Source organism: Cydia fagiglandana, chromosome 1, assembly GCF_963556715.1.
Source record: "Cydia fagiglandana chromosome 1, ilCydFagi1.1, whole genome shotgun sequence".
NCBI lineage: Eukaryota > Metazoa > Arthropoda > Insecta > Lepidoptera > Tortricidae > Cydia > Cydia fagiglandana.
The window spans coordinates 17758823-17781290 of NC_085932.1; the positions used below are offsets into that span (position 1 = coordinate 17758823).

The following is a 22468-nucleotide window of genomic DNA, read 5'->3' on the forward strand; positions in this document are numbered from 1 at the left end:
TTCACTGTAATATAATCTAATAACAATTAAACCATCATACCCGCGAGTATCCTCACAGTGATCCCTCTAGACGGAACCATTACACCGGAAAACGCAAATTATACAACAAAGATGTAACACATCTGCACAGACGCATCGAGCCATATTTAAGAAATCCTTACCATCCATTATTGGAAAACATACTTAATTCGCAAAACATAAAGTTCAATCTAGACCTAACCCTATACTTGCCGTATTTAAGTGCGCAAATTTGAATGTTATACCCTAGTAATAAGGGTGCAGGTAAGATGAGATAAGAAGATTTGTTATTGATATCAGATATGGTTAATGTGGAAGCAACGGCGCGGATGGATTTGAACAGGGTGACCAGTTTTACTTATGGGTGAAGGTGCTGGCGCAAAATCCTGGCCTAGTTCTCTTCTTCTTTCTTCTTTAATCTTTATTTATTATTCCCACGTAGGGGTGTTGTACTAATTCACAAAAATCATTTGACCATTGATAAAGAAACCAATTTTTGTATGTTTCCAGCACATATTATGTATTTTATAACACACAACGTAGCTCTAATAATTACGTAAAAATCTACAATATTTCTATTAACGCGAAAATGTGATACTGACCCATTCTCGAGTAAATACAGTAACAGCAAGAAAATACAGTAGAAAAGAAAAACTGGTCATCAAAATTAAAATTGCTTTTGTCTCAAAATATTGTTAAAAATTACAGTCACCGTTGCAAAAGCTTTTGAAAAGCTCACTACCCACAACGCGTGTAAGGTTAGCTTCAAGATCAGTTTATACGGACTCTTGTACAGTCAGTCCCAAATGAAGTCTGCATCCAGTGACAAGTGTAATAAGCATCTGGTAACCAATGTATACACACAATTTTTCAGAGGAATAATAATAATATTTTAGTCGTAGTACGAAACGAATGAAATAAAGAAATGATAAAATTATGTGAAAATGGGGTAATTTAACCTGTATGTATATAGCCGTAAAACTCTACCAAGGAGAGTACTCGAAGGATAGATAGGTCAGGAAATGAATGCTCAAAAAACGTTGTAGAGGGAAATGCTAGAAACACAATTTTTGACTCCGTAACTTTGTTTGGACTAGTTAGGAGGTGAACATATCAAAAGTCCCCGGCTGTAGCCCCGCTGCTGGGGGGTAGAGGGGGGTAAGAAGGTCGAATTTTTCGGTTTTTCATTTATATCTTGGAAACTTTGCGTCTTAGCGACATGACTACTAAGACAAACCGAAAGCTGATAAAATTAGTTACAAGTTTTATCCAGTCAAGTTTTTCGATATCATGAATAGTTTTTGAGATACCCGCTCTTGAAAGTTTATTTAGGGATTTTAATTTTATCTTGATATCTACGTCAGTGAAGCTGTTAGGCCATGTTTGGTATCATTTTCGTATAAATCGGGGGTGCTGAATTCATTTATGGTATCACATTGACACTATTCCGAAATAAAACCAAAATTTAAAAAAATATATTTTGATTAAATCCCTCTTCACGCTTAAACTGCTGAACCAATTTCGTTGAAATTTGGTATAGAAATAGTTTCAGTCTCGACACAGAACATAGGATAGTTTTAATAACCAAAATCATATTTTGAGGGTGTGAAAAGTGGGGTGGAAGTTTGTATGGAGAGTCAATAATTGCTGAACCGGTTTAGATGAATTTTAGGACGGAATACATCTGTGATTTAGATTAAAATGATACCAAACATGACTTCAAACCTTACCTTGAGCAGTATTAACCTCAGGAATTCAGTTTCGTCGACGAAGTTGAATTCCCCCCATACTCCATTTCAAAACTTTAAAGGATGATTATTGAGATAAAAAGTATCTTATGTCCTGTCTTGGGACTCGAAATATCTGTATACCAAATTTCAATTAAATCGGTTGAGTGGTTTAAGCGTGAAGAGGAATTTAAAAAAAAAAAGGTATTTGTTTAAAGTTTATGTTTTTTCTTAGGAATGGTGTCAATGTGATGCCAAAACTGAATTCAGCACCCCCGATTTATACCAAACGAAAATGATACCAAACACGGTCTAGCAGCGTCACTAATGTAGATATCAAGATAAAATTGAAAGCCCTAAATAAACTTTCAAGAGCGGATATCTCAAAAACTATTCAAGATATCGAAAAACTTGACTGAATAAAACTTGTAACAAATTTTATCAGCTTTTGGTTTGTCTTAGTAGTCATGTCGCTAAGACGCAAAGTTTCCAAGATATAAGTGAAAAACCGAAAAATGAGACCTTCTTTCCCCCCTCTACCCCCCAGCACCGGGGCTACGGCCGGGGACTTTTGATATTTTCACCTCCTAACTAGTCCAAACAAAGTTACGTAGTCAAAAATTGTGTTCCTAATAGCATTTCCCTCTATAACTTCTTATTGCTTGGCCTAAGAGCAATGTTTCAAACCAAAAAAAAACTATAAAAGTATATTCAGCGGACGCCAAAATACGGGTATTTTTCTCATACCTACAGTAGTTTCAAACCTTAACCCGATCAAACTCGCAAGTTGCAGTCAGTATTATGTTCGTGATAACATTATTGCATGTAAATATTAAGATTTATATGGGTCAATTTTCAAATAGGCATTTTTTGCTGTCCCACGGCTAAAACTCGAAGTCCATAGGACTAAAAGACTGGGTATGTATATATTTTCATTCAGTGTATTATAAGCTTTAAAAATCATGCACAATTGTACCAAAAATATTATTTGGTTCTGACAAAATCGCATTTGAAGTTCCAAAAACGGCGAAATTTGCCGTTTTTCGCGTGTCCCAGTGGCGGCATCGCGCAATAAAAAAAATCATAACTCTGGATGTAGGCAACGTATTATAAACAACTTTGTATTTCTATAAAGAGCATTTTCTAGAGAATTGATTTAATCATATTGATAAATTTATGCGTTATTTAATAAAACAAGGGAAGCCTTTTTATCGCTGTCCCGCGCGGCACCTGTTTTGTTATGACTTAAATATACCCCCTATAATCTTCTTTGTCTATTGAATAACGGTTAGATTAAATTTACAACGCAATAGTGCGGTTAGTTGGGCATCGATTGACATCAAATGTAAACCCGGAAACAGTTTAATTTATTTAAAAATAGATAAAAATCTCTTTCGATATATTTTGGTACGACTACAACGACATTTGTATGGACGCTGAATACGTTGGTACATAGTTGGAATAAAAATATTTCTTTTATAATAATAGTTGCAAATATAGTGTTAAAATATATAGTAAAATAAATAAGTGAATCTGTTGTATTGTGTAGGAAATATCGCAAAAAAATATTATTGGCGACATGTCGCGACATTTGTATGGCGACATTTATACGGCTATTTTGACCGTATAAATGTCGATTGTGGCATAAAAATGTCGACTTAGTGCCATACAGATGTCGAGAAGGTGTCATACATATGTCGTCAGGGTCTTATAAATGCAACAAAAATAATAAATAGTGGCATATACATGTTGATACTGCCATATAATGTCGAAAAAATGGCGTATACATGTCAAAAGCGCCTTACAAATGGCTAAATAGTGTCATACAAATGTCGATCTTTAAACGTCCATATCTAGCTAACTATAAAAAGTACAGAGGTGCCTCCTACAGTATTTTTTTTGTTGTTAAGAACCCTTCCTAAAACGATGATTATAAATCAGATTTTTCAAAAATAAAAAATTGCCATACAAATGTCGAAAAAACACCCTCTTCAAAAATTGACCCATATGAGCTGACTGTACATCCGCCACTTCAATCTTCCCGCTTCATCTCACAACATCCGACGGACCGAACAACACCACTCCAAGATTACTAAAAAGTTCCCTTATTCCCTATTCATACGCCAAAAATTTCTTAGATTAAAAAAATTAAACATCAGTGTCCGCTACATTGACTTAGAAAGGGTTAACATAAGTGTTTTGTAAGCGGATTTTTACCTTTTTTAACCTAGTACGAATAAGGGGGTTACTGGTTACAAAAGAGCTTACTTTAAGACCTTTAAGTGGTTTTTAACGGCTGGTTTTATGATCGATTACCGAACAGTGGATATTTTAATAGTTTTAGATACCAGGTACCTATATAATTATGTGATTGCGGGAAATTATTCTCCTTCATGTACTTTTGCATCCTTAGTACACCGCACCACCGTGACCACATCACTGAGTTTTCCCTAATCTACATCTACACCTACATCTGTACTTTTTAAGGTAAGTATTTCTTCCTAGTATTCCTAAATTTTTTTAAATACATCATATCTGCATTGGCTTTAGGACTGATTTGATATATGTTAATTAAAATTTATTAACTATTCTCTAGAGAACCCATGTTTATAAAAATCATGGACCTTTAACTGAAATCAGATTTAGTAATCGGTAAGTAATTATGTAAACAAAAAGAGTCATTAAATCTAATAGCTTTTAACCGATATTACTCAAGTCAATAGAAAGTAATCCATCTCATCGCGCCGACGGCAATGTTTGTGTATCGATTAATTAATAAACCAAGATAGCATCGGCCGAGATCGACCGTCGATACACCGCCTCTCTAATTGAGCCGCCATCTCAAAAAAATGATCAGTGAAAACTATGCCATCAAAACCAATAACGACCAAAATATATTTTTCAAATATCAACCTTATGTCCTTGAAATTGACGTTGGCGATCGTCTAACATAACACTGACTTCGAGCTTTTTGGACTTTGATTTCCGATCTGAATATTGAGCGAATTAGAACTCTATGGATCAAACTCTAAAAACAGAAAAAGAAAACGGAGAACGCTAAATGCCGAGCATTTACCTGTCAAATTATTAAAAAATAAATCTCCTCCATGCCTGGGAACAACGATTTTGATTAATGGAGCTCAAACCCGATTATGTTGTTACATTGTGCAAATTTATAATAGTAACACTATCGCCCGCATCTTTTTATTGTATCTTGTAATATTAGCAGATTTTCAGCAGTTTTTTGCACTTTACTCCTTTCCCACCTGTGGGAAGGTCGCTTTAACAAAACATCGGCACTTTTGACATTCAACCCAGGTTCATCACAAAACACTTTTTACCATCCGCGATTTTCATCAATATTCTAAGGCACAACACAATGCGCACTTTTTAAAAGACATTGCGCGGCGTAAGCCAATACTTGGGTTTATAAGTTAAGCTGATTGGAGGCGTCGGGTTGCGCGGTCAGGTTTCTGCGCGGGCGCAGTTCGTTAATGCGGGAGGTGTTAGTTGTAACCGTATACGAGGTTATTTGCATGGACGGTCATCCGACTGGGAGATCAAAGGCCTTTGCAAATGCTCCACGTTGGTATAAACAACGACGCGGCGCTCGGAGCCGTCACAGACCCTGACCTGACAGACGTTGCCGCGTGACTGACAAAGAACAGACCTACAGTGAATTCGAAAACTAAGATAAAGAATCTAATGAAATAATTTATACGAGGAATAGACGTCAATGCTTATAAATCTAACAACACGTTGAAAATACAATCAGTCTCGTATTTAGGGCTACAGACACAGACCCTAAATCAAGATAAACTAGTACTTACGTATGATCTTGTACTTGACATACATAACCAAGTAAGTACTTAAATAATTATGATCATACTATCAAAATCATTAAAAAAAATTAGTCATGTCGGTGAATATAATTTTATAAGGTTACTCCAATAATTGAAATTGAGTCGAGCTCAATTTTAGGGTTCCGTAGTCAACTAGAAACCCGTATAGTTTCGCCATGACCGTGTGCCTGTCTGTCTGTCCGTCCGCGGATTTGCTCCGTGATCGTTAGTATTAGAAAGGAGCAGTTTAGCATAGATAAATAAATCAATCATGCCGACAAAGTGGTAAAATACATAACTAGAAAAATCAAAATCAAAATCAAAAAATATTTATTGTATGGTTATGGGTGAGGTTTACAAAGGTGGTACAAAATATTTATGTTCTCCATATCCTGCCTTACAAAAGCGTACAATATTAGTAAGTTGTCTTAGAACTAAATACTATTTTTAAACTTCAATAACACTTTTAACAATAAACTATGCTAGATAGACTCAATAATAATGAATAACGTGAACTAGTTAGCTCTGTAAAAAGTCATTTATGCTATATAACAGTGTTGGGCGTAATTAATTACTCGTGTAATTTAATTACTAATTTAATTACATGTAATTGAATTACAATGTAATTGAATTACATAAAATTTAATTACATGTAATTTAATTTTCTGTGTAATTTGCAATTGTAATTACATTAATTAGTAATTAAATTACTCAATTACTTTTCATTTACTTTTTTAATAATATGCAAATATGAACAAATTTACTTGGAGTAATTATAAAGAAAAACTTTTATGAATTCCATTATACGCTGGATAACGTTATAACATATTTTTTGTCCCTGGAATCATACCTTTACAGGGTACTATGTGACAAACCACGTTGAATATGGCGGTCGGCGCTTACGTCGCGTAGCACCGCATTAGTATTGGGGCGCCGCTAATAATGACGTAAGCGCCAACCTAAGGTGCCTTTCGGGTTGGACTGTAGCAAAGGGGGGCTGGGACTTCAAAATAAGCATCTTTTACTGAAAAAACTTTTCTCTAAAATAAAAAATGGCTGAGTTAGACGCCTCCAAAGATTTATGTTTTTAAAGGGAGCTGGGACTTAGAAAATTTTCATCGCGAGAGGTGTCATTATGACATATATTTTAAATGATTGTAACTTATAGAACACGTCAAAATAAGCTACTTTTACTTGAAAAACTTTTTTCTAAAACTTTATTAAGAACTGTTTTAAAACCCCTGTTTTTTTCATTTTCTCAAAAAAAATTCCAAGTCCCAGAAACGGCCCCCCTTTGATACAGTCCGCTATTTTCAATTTTATAAAAAAGTTTTTCAAGTAAAAGTTGCCTATTTTAACGTGTTCTATACGTTACAATCATTTAAAATATATGTCATAATGACACCACTCGCGATGAAAATTTTCTAAGTCCCAGCTCCCTTTAAAAACATCAATCTTTGGAGGCGTCTAACTCAGCCATTTTTTATTTTAGAGAAAAGTTGTTTCAGTAAAAGATGCTTATTTTGACGTGATCTACACATTACAATCATTTAAAAATAGTATCATAATGACACCACTTAATCAGAAAATAATTCTAAGTCCCAGCCCTCCCTTTGCTACAGTCCAACCAAATCAACCAAAGTTAACATTGACAATGTTGCTTAGTCAAATTTAAAACCATTCAAAATGTTCATCTGATTTTGGAAATAAAGATGATCAAAAACTTGCATTCTATAAAAGTAATTGTAATTCAAAAAAGTAATTAAATTACAAATTTTAATTACAAAATGTAATTAATAATTTAATTACTAATTACATTTTGCAATTGTAATTAGTAATTAAAATTTTAATTACTTTCCACATGTAATGGAAATTATTTGTTGGAATTACATTTTGTAATTGCAATTGTTAATTAGTAATTCAATTACTTTTTGCCCAACACTGCTATATAAGCACTGTTTGATTAGCCAGTCAAACAGGCTTTTTTTGAAAGGTAATGATGCCAATTTTTTAAGGTCTGAAGAATACGGTACCCCTACAGGTTAAGTGGGGATGACCTTTTAATTCTATAGTGTAAAGTACTTAACTACGGAAGTACGAAACCTTACACTGAGCGTGACCCGAAATGATCTTGCCCGGTGAATTAAAGGATGATTAGTTATTCGTGGAAGGAAATGATTCTTAAGTTGATTGAAGTGATTCACAGAGTCTGCTATTTCAACAAATAAACAGACTACTTACGTTATTCGCTCATATCCTGATTATGTCTCGTGATCAGAGATAGCTGAAGCAAAAAGTAGCAATGATGAGAAAGAAAAACGATTTGGTAAAAATAACAACACCATTAATTATCAATGTGGTAAGAGTTGTATGGGCACTCTACTAGTGTCGATTACAAAACAATACTTTTTTAATATTTCTGAGAATGGTAAGGATTTTTATTGACATCTTTTCTTCTGGTCTGACTACCGAATACAATGTTACATGCGTTTTGCGACGGACGGACTCTACTTACAAGTAAAGGAGGAAAAGTAACTTACGTATCGACTTACATTTACATATTTTAATTTGTTTCACTTCAAAATATATTGAACCTTTCCAAAAACTGATTAGAGATATATGTATATTTTAATGTAGGTAGATTATGATGCCAAGTCGCTGGAGCATGGTCGGCAGGATTAGCCGTTTGTCGGCGCCGCCGCTGAAACTGTTTCCATGTTCCACTCGCTCAGGCGTACACCCCGTTCGGCTAATTACAGGGTACACTTTACCATTTCATACTAGCAGCTCTGTGAGCTGTAGACCTCACAAACCCGCACGGCGGATCATTTCGAATAATAATAAAAAATTGAATCGAAAAAAGAAATATCGGACTTGCTAACAAAATTTCACGAGAATCGGTTAAGTTTGTATGTCATGTAGATGAGAACTTCATAACATACGAAATCATTTTGTTTTCAAACTGAAACGGAGACCTTTAACTTGGCTCGGTCAATAACGGAGCGTTTTTATTGGCCTCATTGACAACTCGCGTACAAACCTCTTTACTTGAGAGGTCAATATGAGTACTCGTTACAGTATCACTTAGAGTCTGTTCGGTAAGAGAAGCTAGTCGTGGAATGTATTGGGTCGCGTACATTTCACGACTCTTTCTTACCGAACAGACTCCACAACATCATTTTAGGTACCTGCTTTATGCACCTCCATCATCATTATCATCAGCTTATATTACGTTCCTCTAAAACGGGCACGTTTTCCCTGTAATGGAAAAGAGAGATTATGTTAAACATAGGTATGTAGTCACTATAAGCAACATCTCATACTTATGTACGAGTATATGGAACCCATCCAATATGTATATTATCATACTCATATTTCATACTCATACTCATGCTCATACTTATGTATATTTTGTATATGGAATTCATTGTCCTGAAATAAATTATTTGAATTTAAATTGTATGTGTATGTGTATTGTAATGGCTGGCCTATCTGCCTCGAATATCCTATAGTGTCGAGTCACGTTGACATATCAATAAAGAACTCCTGCGCAGCGGCGCGGATGATCGCGCCGACGATCCTTCCCGGCCGCAGGATTTAGGAAGTATGGTTCTTGATGGAAACTAAATCGATTCCGATTTAATATGACACTCAAAAGTACACATAGTAACGTTACTTGACAGTCTTAAGACCGGCCTCACTAACACATCGTATGGACTATTCTCCGAGTATACAATGTTCCCGTAAAATGCTTTTTAGCTCTATAAACTTTTTTAGTATAAAATTGTATAAAAATCATTTTACTTGGATACATAACTTATATTAAATTGAAATAATCAATATAGGTATAATATACCTATGCTTTTTAGTAAAGCGATAATTATCTATGATACTAACAACAACATGTACAGTTGCGCTCCGCGAATGATATGCCATTTAGGGTCCTAATATAATAGTTGTTCAATACTTGCGCTATAGAATGTCCAATCTAGCTAGAACCCTATATGGCTCAACAATTACGGAGCGTGACTGTACCTATGTAGTGTTTGACAGGCAAGTCAAATTAGTTACTTTTTTAACTGAAAAAACGTTTAGCTACTTATAGAGTTAATATGAGACACACATAAACTCACATTACTCACACATATGGCGTTACGTTCAAATCACTTATAATATAATAATATCTGTGAGACCTAGCTTTGCTCGGAAAACATAAAAACTCAAAAATGCGCGTTTTCCCAGAGATAAGACAAATTTCATCGAAATCGTTAGAGCCGTTTCCGAGATCCCCGAAATATATATATAAATAAATAAATATACAAGAATTGCACGTTTATATAGTTCGTTTTTTTTAGCATTAGAAAGAACTCCACAGAAGCAAGCGTGGAGTTTTTATCAGGCTCGTTATTTGTTAATAATTACTGAATTATCTAATTTAGCATGGTCAATACATATAATTTACTTCAAATTATTACTGCTAGAAGTGCCGGATTTGGAACCACAAGCTTACTTCTGCGAAGTTCTTTCTAATGCTAAAAAAAACGAACTATAGGTATAATAATTATAAAAGCGAAAGCAGCTCATACTGTCCTATTTACCACTCTTTCACGCTTAAAGTGCATTTCCAAATACATATTAAAGGTCCCTGTAGCATTTGTTCTCGCGGATCTGAGAGAAATATTACTTACCTACTTACTGTACTTTAAATCCATACACACAAAATAAACAAAATTAAGTTAGTAGTAAGGTTTGCAATTATATCAAAGAGATTTTTCCCGATCAGATGAGGCAAAGAGTTAATTCTATTAGAGTGACAAAGGCGGGTTGTTTAACAATAAAACGATGCAGACGATATCTGAAGTGAGATGTGTATCTCGCTACCACAGAACTAAGAAGCACTTAACACAAGAACTTTGGGTTCTACACATAGCTCTCAGTACGCTAAGGCCCACTTAGTACCCATATACATAGTTAAGGTTTATAAGAGTTTTGCAAAGGTGTCCAAATAATTTAAAATATATATCAACGTCATAATGATAGTGGCCCTAAGAGTTTTAATTTAAATTCACAGTAACAGCAAATCTTTATATTTTATCTTGAAGCAGTCTTTCTTGCCCAGTTGATTTACATTCTAAATAGATTACCTACCACGTACCTGGGGGGCGATTTTTGAATTTCGATCGCGCGAATTCGTTACTCGAAATCGGCGGAAAACGGCAAATTGCTAATTTTTGAAATACAAGCGATAGACATTTGGAATCGAGTGGTATTGACCACTCGTTTTCAATTCTATTAGTAGAATTTAAATGCCTAGTAGTGGAGATATTATTCAACGAAATACACGAAATAGAGCGGTCGAAATTCAAAAATCGGCCCCCTGATCCTAAACTTGACGTCATTGTCACTGTAATCAGAGAACAGACATTTGTGTTTGTGCTTAACAATGGCTGAAATCAAATCTGTTTACCTAGCAACATTCTTAATTCTTGGGACAGACAGCTTTGTAACCACAAATTTAATCTGCAAAGAGGTTGTTTATCCTAAAGAGGTTTAGTTTATCTTACACCATCTTAAGACATTTTTCAAACAGAATTAAAAACCTTCTAATCTTCCCTAACTCTTAGTCATATCAACGATAACCAAACACAATAACTGACGATTATCTCTCGCTAATCATCTGCAAGCAAATTTGAACGTTATCAAGTAACGTTAAAGTTTAATATTGGTGTAATATAATCTAGCACAGGGTCGGACGGTCAACGAAATGTTTCTAATAATTAGTTATCATCGATCATCGGAGCTTGGATACATTAATAAAGATATTAAATGCCTTTAGCTTTTCAGCAGTAAACAAAATTGAACCATTTTACGAAAGTTTAAAGTCTTTATTGGTACATTAAAGAGTCAGGTGGGCGGTGAGATCAAAGACGGCGGTATCCGTTGTGCATTAAGGGCAAAACCAATCATGTGACAGCTACAGCGGCGTGCGCGCAGTCTGGAGACAAATAGAGAAAAAAACTGTGCACAGTCATCTTGTGGTGATAATTTTATATGCAAAATCATCTGTTATTGAGCAGGGGGTTAATTTTCAGTGCAAAATTATAATGTAATTTCTAGCACCACCCATCACTCTACATTTCGAAGGTGCTTGATACCTGCTTAGAGTCTGATGACTCCTGATGGAACTAGCGGGCAGTACCTGTTAAGTAATCGTATTAATGAAACAAATAGAGAGTATGACAAAGAAGAGGTATCACGGCTCATACCTACTGCTACTGAGTGAGACCTACACGAGATCGACATTCACTACTTTTGCTAGGCTATGTCATTATTTACAAATAATATAATTATTTCTCAATGTCTTCATCAAACCACAGTTGCTTGAGCCCACCGATCCAAATCTGTCAACATATAATTGCATTATAATATATGCCTCCAATTACTATTTATCGTAGGCCCCGACGTCATGCGGTCCGTCATCCGTCATCCCCCATTCCGTCATTCCGTCATCGAACTCTGTAATTGGTTTTATAATCCGGTATTGACATGTGACGGGTTGTGTCCAAACCTTTTTGTATGTCAAACTGTTTAATAATAAATTAGGCATGTTTGTCTGCTGGTATTTTTAATGAATTTACTTAATACTGTATGTATGTGACTGTCTGTATGTGTTGTGTTCTGCTTTTAATGTCGCCGAGAACTGTGTAATGTCAAACAACGCTGATTCCATTTATACTAACATTTCAAGACTTAGGGATAAACCCATAGATAGATAGATAAACATATTTGCAATTTCAATGGGCACTAAAATAATAGTCTTCGTATATTGGCAAAGAACTACGACTGGAAAGACCTCAACCAAAAGTTTTAAATGTGAAGAGTTAACATCAGAAAGAGAGAGTTAGTTTCGCATATTAATAAGGATATATAACGCATTATCGTAGGTAAGTGTTCCTATAAGTGTGACATGATTCAGTTATTTTAAAAGTCAAACTTCTATGAAATTATGACGTTTAAAAAACACTTATGTACACTGCGCTAACACTTATCAAATCCGCTGCAGACTTTTTTTGGTCCAACTCTATCTACATATGCATGGCAAACAGAGTTACTGCCTTTCAACTTTGAGTAGCAGAGTGAGATACGAGATATTTTCAAAGTAGTGACGAAATGTTTTTATTTCTTCAGGGTTTGATGCTTAGATTATCTTGTAGCGAAAGGATTTAAGCAATTTTGTATCATAAATTAGATATAGTAAGTCGCGAACATCTTTGATAACGAAAGCAAAGCCACGGGATTGACACTAGTTATTTTGATGTAAATTTGTTCCACTCGACTGTCATACAAAATAATACCTTACCCAAACGAAATAGAGTTAACAATATTATGCAGATATATAATAAAGATATAGTAATGATTATAAATATTTGCAACCGGATTGACGTTGATACGTCTTAATTGCCACAATAACTCGAAAAGGACAACATTTAAATATTATCATAAAATATTGAGTCATAATCATAATAGCGACGGAATGAGAGAGCCGGTCATTATTTCCTAGTGTTTTAGGGTTCCGTATGCAAAATGCTAAAAATTTAACATTTTAAGTTAATTATGGTTATTTCTACATAGTTTTAAATCTTATTCGAAAATATATCTTTAGTTAGGTTAGTGTGTATTATTTAGGTTTGCAGACTCGTTATTTTTTTTTTATCAAAAGTAAGCATGGTTTACTAATTACGGGAGGCTATTATTTGAAAAAAATATTTTTATTATGTATTTTAAATACACTTTACAACTGAATTTAAATTTTTAACTATAATTAATTACCCGTATGTATAAATTAAATAAGTTTTTGGCAAAAATTTCATTTTTGGTACAAGCTTTTATCGCTGACTGTACTTTTCTTTCCACAGGCAACTAATGCTCATCGAGACAATTCTAAAAACCCCAAACACAATTAGGTTTCGTTGTTTTATCGCATAGTTCCTATGGCCACCTCCGGTCTCCATCATCAGATCAGCTCGATGACACCATAATATTGCATTGTCACCCGACTTAATACGTATGTATACAAAATTTCAGCTCAATCGGAAACCGGGAAGTGGATCAAATTTAACTTGCAAGATTTGATACACACAGACAGACAGACAGACAACGGTCAGGAGAAACTAAATAAAAGCTTGTAAATGACATCTAACACGCGTATTCGGGAAACGAGATAATCACAAGATCTAGAGACGATATAGAGATCAACTAGATTTACATAAGATATCGACTAGATGTGACTTGGATATCTAAGTCATAACTTGTCGAAATCGTTCAAGAGGACCTCCAGAATCGCGGAAACGTCAAATTTGACATATCTATCTTACAAATATCTTTAAATTATCCATATCGTAACTTGTTGAGGTCTAGTAGAGATCTAATTCATTTTCCGAATCGAGCCGTTAATCTAAAATATCGGAACGAATATCTTTCCACGTATCTACACAAACTGTACACAACCGACACCCTCATACGAGTACTACTCATTAATATAATAAAAAAACCCTAACCTAATTCACGATTTATCCTTATTAAAGTGTCCAAGCGATAACAGTAGAATAAAACCTATTTCTATGTAAATGAGGATTCCCTCCTCCCCCTCCTCCTCACCCCCCACTCCCTCTTGATCGGCGTCTTTCATCTGTCAACGTTTTGACATCTTTTCATATCCACCGACAATTACACTATTACCACGTTTCAACCTCCATCACATCAACCTTTATGACTCATACTATAAGGATCACATTTAATAATTCTGAATGTAAATAGTCCTAATTCTAGGTATGACAAAGCTACTTTATATTTACACATGTGTTAAACACTATTACTCGTGCCTTAAGAGTGAATATGGTATATCTTTGGTAGTAATCAATTCACTGCCCCATACCACGGATTCCTGTTTGGTTAAAGGAAATAATATGTCAATTTGATAGAAGTATTGTATGAATTTGCCGGATCATTATTCGAAATATGTTCGATTGTATTTATTGAAACGTAGATAGGTAAATCATAAGAATGATGTATTTATGCAAAACATTGCTACAGTAATTATACCCGAAGTAAAAGCGTGTTGTTTTTATTGATTTTACAGTCGCCATCAGATATATCGGAGCGGCCAAGGTGCTCACAATATCTGAATACGCACTCTATCGCCTTGACAATAAAATATTCAGATATTTGTGAGCGCCTTGACCACTCCTATACTAAATATCTATAATGGCGACTGTAGAAGAGTTTGTAAAGCTTAATAAAAATTTGTGGTTCAAATTTTACTGTTGATGTAAATGGCGCTGTATGGCTCCGTATTACATCATATGGAAAGTCTAGTTGGAAGTATTTCAGGATTTTTGGCAATTTGAAAATTGTATGTCGAGCGTTATTCCAATTTCGACCAGAGAATTGTTTCGTGTCATTATTTTAAATATATGGTTTTCATTGTGGGCTCAGCTAACAACACAGTAACAATAGGCTTCAGATATATTTTTATAACGAAGCCTAGTTCTCGTACGATTGTTTACACTTAACTGCATAGTATTCCAAATTCAACTGCTTTGCTTGCTTTTTTAATTCTTTAACGGATGATCATAGAGAAGCATTCAAAGGTTTAGGTACTACAATCTTACCAATTCAGAAACCTTTCAGTAAACGAGATACTCCTTCTTTCAATAGCCGTCTATTGTTTCTAAAACTATTCCTTTTTACTCCCCTAATTACTGAATCGCGATTAGAAAGGGATTGAGATAGCTGTCAATCCATATTGATTTTGACGTAAGTGTATGGAAATCTGTTATTTCTAATCCCTTTCTGATCGCGGCATGATAATAACTATACACAATTACACATATGTATTGTACAAAGTAAAACACAAAAGACCTGCCAAAACAGCAAAAAAAAAATAAAGTTAATCATTTCATTATCAAGAATCTAAATGATAATCATTTCTTGGTATTAGGTAGATAGCGCTGAATATAACAATCAACCCGAAATATTGAGTAGTTAGTGCTAGTGATAAGCATCACCCACGCGCGCACCTCAATTCTCTACGGTTGTCCAATGTACTACAATAAGGGTTGTTTCACACGTACCACAACCACACCACGTCGCAGCGTTAAAATGCGGTCAAGCAGTGGTTACGTGTGAATTGTACTATTCATTAAATATACAAAATATGCGCCCGACCACATGTTGTGGTCGTGGTGTGGTTGTGGTTACGTGTGAATTGTACTATTCATTAAACATACAAAATATGAGCCCGACCACGTATTGTGGTTGTGGTGTGGTTGTGGTTGTCGTGTGGTTGTGGTACGTGTGAAACAACCCTAATACGAAGTATATTATTTATTATCCAAAACTTGGTTTGTTTTGTACACATTAGTGTTACGCTTTGTTACGTTGTTCACGTTCAATTGCCCCCTAAATTAAAATTACGTCGTAAAGCCTACAAGCCCCAAAAATACCCGAAAGGGAAAAAAATAAAAAGCACTAAGTTTAATTTTTCTCAAAGTACATATATTAACACGCTACAAAGCTAACTGCAATCCAACTATGTATGTACTAAGCTTCTTTTTTAACCACAAAAATTAAAGGACATTTTGTAATGAAAAAGATATTAAATTTCCCCTTGTGACAATAATGCTGCCGGGGCTAAGAGCACGGATGCACGGGTTGGCGTGTAGCATGGATATCCGGAGCCCTAGTAGACACACATATCTATTTTTTCCCTAATGCATGTCTTTACGTCAAAGTCATGTTTAGCTAGTTTGAAGTGAATGTTAGCCAGGGCAGGTGCTACCGTTAATGGAAGACGTTGCAGTTATGCCATTGTGTCCGTCTGTCCGGTATGATCGATGAGTGGGCGGCGGCGGCCTGCGCTCGCGCCGGGCCCGTGCCGTTTTCGGGTGCCTGTGCATTTTTACTTGAGGAGATGGTTTGTAACTTTGTTTAGTTTGGCTTTATTATAAACAATGAGCGAAATCAATTCAGTGACATGGAGTCATAAAAAATGCAGAATGTTCCGTAAATAGTTAAAACAAGTGTTTTTAAAACATTAGACAGAAAAATATACCAAATATTATATTCATTGCGTAATTACTATTTATTCGTTTAGAAATGATAAATACCGAACTAGGGAAAAAATCAAATTATTTTTTATGAAGTATTTTTTGATTTGTTTTTCTTTAAGTACGTAGTCACACTGTATATAAACTGATATGGATAACATAATTATTTACACTAAATAAAAAAGTGACTAAGTCTACCGGTTACTTTATAAATCAGTCAGTCAGGGTTCAGTTTATAAATGATAAATAATTGCAAGCAGTTGTTATAAAGTTAAGACTCACTCTGCAGTGACAATGATGCTAGATGGTTGATAGGGATAGGAAACGGACACTGGGCCATTACACGAAAAACGTGGTCACCATAGCAGATAAGGACACTGTTCCATTGTCGGCGAGCGATGGTGTGATAGCGCCCCCCCCCGGAGTTAACACATAATTACATAACTTAATTTAAGCTCGCCCATGCGGGAAACTTAATTGAGTTATACCCCAAATAACATGTAAGACAGTTGTAGAAATGGTTTGTTTGTGTCAATCCTCAGTGCGAGTTGGTTCTCATTCAGCATTGAACACGTTAAGGACATGTCACAGCAGAAAGTGATCACGAATACGTACGAGGTTAACTACATGTTAATATCGTTCACTGTTGTGTTTACCGAGATGAAACCTATTATGGTTTAGACAGTATTTATTATTTTAATTTTATTTTGTAAGCTATTACTACTAAAGTTATACCAAGAAAAGTCTGCAACGGATTAGATAGCCCACACAGCGCAAGTGTTATTTTAAACGTCAAACTTCTATGAAATTATGACGTATAAATAATACTTGCACTGCGTGGGCTATCAAATCCGCTGCAAACTTTTCTTGGACCGACTCTATTTAATAATATGAACCAACAAAACCCCGCCTGTAAATTATTATACATATAAACTCTAGATTAGGGTTGCCAACTTTGTTTTGGTGGAATAGTATTTTCCAGGATAAGTAGTACCTATTTTCCAGGATAAGGCATCAAAAATATAGTACATACATTTCAAAAAAATATAGTACTTTTAGATAAAATACTAAGCATGAGTGTAATATACGTTTAATCGGAAATATAGTATTTTAGCGTACTATATATTTTTCCAAAAGTATAATAAGTATATAGCACAGAGAGCCAAAATAAAGTACAATACTATATAATATAGTACGGTTGGCAACCCTACTCTAGATTGTCAATGTATTGGCCCCATACATTCCACGACTCTTCTCTTTCCGCACTGACTCTACCATTTATAAGTTAAAATCTTTATTTATAACCCGTTAATGGTTCATGGTCATTTCGTATCTCAAGTGAAAATATGATGCATATGAGTTGGTCAAGTAACTTATATAAGTTACGAAGTCGTGGGTCGTCAGACAAACAAACAAGTGGAACAAGTGCGATCTGATCACCGTGCGCAAGCGACGCGTGCCGAGAGACCCTCACGCCAGTGGTCGCCAACATTGTAGGCCATCGCAGCAACAACTAATTGTATTATATCATTTATAACCCTAAATATCTGGGAGACCGAGCTTTGCTCGGAAAACATATAAAAACTACAAAATTCGCGTTTTCCCAGAGGTAAGACCTAGCTAGATCGATTGATCGCCCCCGAAACCCCCCATATAGCAAATTCGATATCGTCGGCATAGCCAATATTATTAAAATATAAATAACTAGTGCCTACGTCAAATCATGGGATTAGTTGTCAAGCGGACCCCAGGCTCCCATGAGCCGTGGCAGAATGCCGGGATAACGCGAGGAAGAAGAAGCCAATATTATTAACAAAACAGCCGTCCCCTGAATAATCTACATTCTACACCAGCGCTGCTGAGCTCCTCTGCCTAAAAATCCTAGTATAATTATACTTCCAGTATGCCTAAGATTATTAGACAGAAAGTAAGTATTAGATATTGTTTAGAGTTAGACCAAGAAAAGTCTGCAGCGATTTTGATAGCCCACGCAGTGCAAGTATTATTAGACATCATAATTTCATAGAAGTTTGACGTTTAAAATGACACTTGCACTGCGTGGGCTATTAAAATGGTGTCAGAGATGGGGTCCAATTTCTGGATTTCTCATTCTGCTCAAATGACCAGACTCCGTTTTATTTATACAGAATCGTTTATGGCCAAATTATTAATTTCACATTTTCCCGCTGCAGACTTTTCTCGGTTTGACTCTATTTCATTCGAACGAATATTTAAGTTCATAGTTTAAGTAAGACATTATGATATCAAAGTTATTTATTAACTTGCCTTTAATATTACTGATAACAAATTCGAAGGAGGAGCACGCTTACGTGTCACAGCGAATTACCAAAGCTAGGACAACTGGCCGGTCCTTAACTTGTCGCACATCAGATGCTTGGTGCAAAAGCTGTAAAAAAAAGAGATAAACAGACCTAGTTATTTCTATTATAACATGCGCAGTCTTTTGCTCATGAATATATTTCTCGTGTAAAGGTTGATGAACAACTCACCGCTAGTGGCAGAATGTGGTGCACCCCTGTTGCGCCCGAGCGCCAATTGCTACCAGATTATCCAATCAGGACTTTCTCCGCAGCTGCGACCCTGTTAGCCTCTTGCACAGCTGATAACGTTTCACAGCGCGGTCATAACCTTATCTTTCAAAAGGATTAATCAGGAGTCTGATAAAAATCTATTGCAGTTTCGCATTAGGCGAGCTCTTTAACGTAATAAGTGTATAATAACTTAATATTAATACATCCTTAAGTATTATCTTGAAAGAAAGCCATGACAAAATAGTGCTTATTCCGTGGTCGTAACCCTAGTAAAACTTATTTTTCACACAAATGTCAAAGTTGGGAATTGATGATAAGATTCTTTTTGGATACCCTGAGCGAGGAAATTTACAATCCATTAATCTTGTTTTGCATTTGTCCGGACATTCGCAAATTTTTCTATTGCCTGGATTTTCACATTCATGTACAGAATTACCATATAAAGACGTACGCTCCATGGTTTCGACACTCCCCCGTATGCAAGCTTCATGGTATCGCGATACAGATTTATAGGAATAAGGAATGCAGTTTTTAGAGTCATCTACATTATGTTTAACGCATTTTCTTTTATGACAGTTTGAGCTACTAATACTAGGACACTTTATATTAGTATGTGAAGGAATACAGCCTATAATTACGTCACTAATGCCTTCATTGTAGAGGTTTTTCCGAAACATTTTTTTAGGAATTATGATATTAGGCCGTTCCGTCTTATTTATATCTTTATGGTTAACGGAACAGGGGCAGTAGCGGATGTTTTTTAAATCTAAATAGTGGCATCTAGCCGCTTGGCAACTTTTGTTAATCTGCATCATGCTGCGATCAGGTATTGGTTTACTTTTAACAAGAAATGAGCGTCGCCTGATTGGAAACCAACCAGCTGTGGTGTCGGAAGGCATGGGTGAACATGTAGAGCATGTAGAACATGTAGTGCAGGCGGTATCCGGAGGGAACAGCGCATCACAGCTTGCATTAACTGTGTTCCGCGTCGTTGTACCTTGATCACGGAATGTCATAATACTGCTATTGACACTGTTCTCCCTTCTGGAGATTAGTTCAGGTCTACATTCAGAACATTTGACTTCTGATACATTGTATTCTAGGTCTAGGACGGGAATTTCTGCTGGAAAATGCTGTATTGCCAATGGTTTTAAAAAACAATTGGAAGTAGTAGTAAAAAATTGGCGATGTGTAATAGAATCTAAGTCAGAAGTTACTAAGTTGAGCGGTTCAGTATTGAATGTAGAGCCCAGGCAGTGAAAACTAATTTTCTTTGACTTTTGCTGGACCAGGTTCTTGCATTTTTCAGCACCACTACTTATTTTATTTACTTTCTTCATTTTGATATATTTTTGTACCGCTGTTTTGTCCTGCGAAGGACAAAACTTTTCCAAAAGGTTTGGTTTCGCTTCAGGAGTTTCGCCATATTTGTAAATCATGATGTGAATCTAAAAACTATTGAAGCTATTTTTGTATTTATGTCATTTTTTGTTGTGACATATTACTGACATTCCGATTACTTGCATTTTTCTCTATGATACATCACATTAAGAAATGAACTCACCTTTTTGATACAAACAGCTGACGCAGCGGAAGCACCCAGTTGATCGCGAACCACTTCAAATCATAACCTCGTGACAACAAGGAATTGAGTAACAAATTTCCTTACAAACTTTACGTTGCGGTCACCAAAGTCGTAACTCGCAGTTTCTCATATAAAACAGGTTGTAAATCTACCGCACACATACTTTGTGAATAATGTCACCAATCCAGTGTACGCTGGCCTTCCTCACTGCTCTGGTAGTTGGTTTGATTGGGATCTAGAGGGGGCTTATAGATTCAATTGGCGAGACCAGCGCGTGTCTTGAGACGACAGATGTGGACAATTGGCCGAGTCAAAGATCAGAGGAAGTGGAGGCAGCTGGGGCGCGCGTGCGCGAGCCGTCATCGCGACGCATTTGATTCAAGCTGTTGCCATGAAGAAACAAATCGCATTGTTGCTGACCAATTTGAAGCAGAGAATTGTCAATGTTAGTATTTCACCTTTTTTACAAGACAATTTTTAACCAGGCCCCTGTTTCACCAACGTGACAGGTGCGACAATTGTAAAACATGACTGTTGCTGACGTCACAGGCATCCATGCCAATGGTTTTAAAAAACAATTGGAAGTAGTAGTAAAAAATTGGCGATGTGTAATAGAATCTAAGTCAGAAGTTACTAAGTTGAGCGGTTCAGTATTGAATGTAGAGCCCAGGCAGTGAAAACTAATTTTCTTTGACTTTTGCTGGACCAGGTTCTTGCATTTTTCAGCACCACTACTTATTTTATTTACTTTCTTCATTTTGATATATTTTTGTACCGCTGTTTTGTCCTGCGAAGGACAAAACTTTTCCAAAAGGTTTGGTTTCGCTTCAGGAGTTTCGCCATATTTGTAAATCATGATGTGAATCTAAAAACTATTGAAGCTATTTTTGTATTTATGTCATTTTTTGTTGTGACATATTACTGACATTCCGATTACTTGCATTTTTCTCTATGATACATCACATTAAGAAATGAACTCACCTTTTTGATACAAACAGCTGACGCAGCGGAAGCACCCAGTTGATCGCGAACCACTTCAAATCATAACCTCGTGACAACAAGGAATTGAGTAACAAATTTCCTTACAAACTTTACGTTGCGGTCACCAAAGTCGTAACTCGCAGTTTCTCATATAAAACAGGTTGTAAATCTACCGCACACATACTTTGTGAATAATGTCACCAATCCAGTGTACGCTGGCCTTCCTCACTGCTCTGGTAGTTGGTTTGATTGGGATCTAGAGGGGGTTTATAGATTCAATTGGCGAGACCAGCGCGTGTCTTGAGACGACAGATGTGGACAATTGGCCGAGTCAAAGATCAGAGGAAGTGGAGGCAGCTGGGGCGCGCGTGCGCGAGCCGTCATCGCGACGCATTTGATTCAAGCTGTTGCCATGAAGAAACAAATCGCATTGTTGCTGACCAATTTGAAGCAGAGAATTGTCAATGTTAGTATTTCACCTTTTTTACAAGACAATTTTTAACCAGGCCCCTGTTTCACCAACGTGACAGGTGCGACAATTGTAAAACATGACTGTTGCTGACGTCACAGGCATCCATGGGCTACGGTTACCGCTTACCATCGGGCGGGCCGTATTCCTGTTTGCCACCATCATTGTATTAATAAAAAAAAACTT

General features: G+C 35.9%; 1 protein-coding gene across 1 annotated transcript in view; it reads right to left on the reverse strand.

Moving 5' to 3' along the window:
* Nucleotides 1-2075: 2075 nt before the first annotated feature.
* The window catches only part of LOC134665801 (uncharacterized), a 152859-nt gene continuing 132466 nt past the window's right edge, over nt 2076-22468 (reverse strand). The window contains exon 10 of the transcript XR_010098420.1: nt 2076-2155. The gene's annotated coding sequence lies outside the window, so the exon portion shown is untranslated. The remainder of the gene's footprint in view (nt 2156-22468) is intronic.